The sequence below is a fragment of the Coturnix japonica genome, chromosome 4 (genome assembly GCF_001577835.2).
Source record: "Coturnix japonica isolate 7356 chromosome 4, Coturnix japonica 2.1, whole genome shotgun sequence".
NCBI lineage: Eukaryota > Metazoa > Chordata > Aves > Galliformes > Phasianidae > Coturnix > Coturnix japonica.
The window spans coordinates 77,755,236-77,756,208 of NC_029519.1; positions in this window are offsets into that span (position 1 = coordinate 77,755,236).

Consider the following 973-nt stretch of genomic DNA (forward strand, 5'->3'; position numbering starts at 1 on the left):
ACACCCTGCTATGCCTCAGCACTGAGGGCCCTTGCTGCTGCCTCCAGGTGACCACTCACACGTTGGTAAGTGCTGGGCTTCCTGCAGCTTTGCACATGCAGTAGCGGCAGTTTATCTGGGCTGTTGTTATTTGTGTCTTCAGTTGTTATTTCCTGGCTCTGCTGTTATTTGTGATGTGTTGCTGTATTCCTGTTTTGCAAATGTGCCCCCTATTCCTGGATGCCAGAAACCAGGAAATGCTGTGTGGTGCAAGTTCTGTCTTGTGAGAAAATGTGCCAAAACTGGCTATTGCTGGGCTCGTTTGATTGGGCCTCAGAGCATTTTGTTGAGTAAGGAAACCACTGGGAAGCCTTCTGGAATGGGGTAACTAAGGTCGGCCAAGTTTAAACTGTTATGTTTGAGATGCATTTACACAAGGTCATGGTGAGTCCTCACCTGCTGAGCAGTGGCCATGAGCATCACAGATGGTGCGACAGAGAGTGTTGTGAAAGAGAGATGAGCTCTCAGGTTTGGAAGTTCTTCCTGCCTTTAAAAACAGAGGCATCACTGTTTAGTATATGTAGAGCCTGTGCTGAAATTGGTCTGTATTTTTTTTTTTTTCTTTTAAACAATAATGAATGAAATATGGCTGTGGAGAATGTAGACAAAGTCCTGGAGGGAAGGGAGAGTCTGACAGGATTTGGAACAGGGCTCAGGAGGATGTGTGAGTTTGAGATGAGTGATCTTGGTGCTTCCTGTGGGGATTTCAGTTGGAAAAGTGGGAAGGATTTGCCACCATGGACCCCTGGTCAGATAGAGAGATATATTTGAATATAGCTGGAGTCGATTTCTTTTACTTGAAATATTCTTTTATTTGAGAACTGTGAATGAAAGCTAAGAAAAAAAAACCTGAGAGCATTAAGAATTAGAAGCTTTTAACATGGAATACCTTGGAAGTGAGAGGTAGTTTGGGGTATGAGAGGTGAGTTATGGG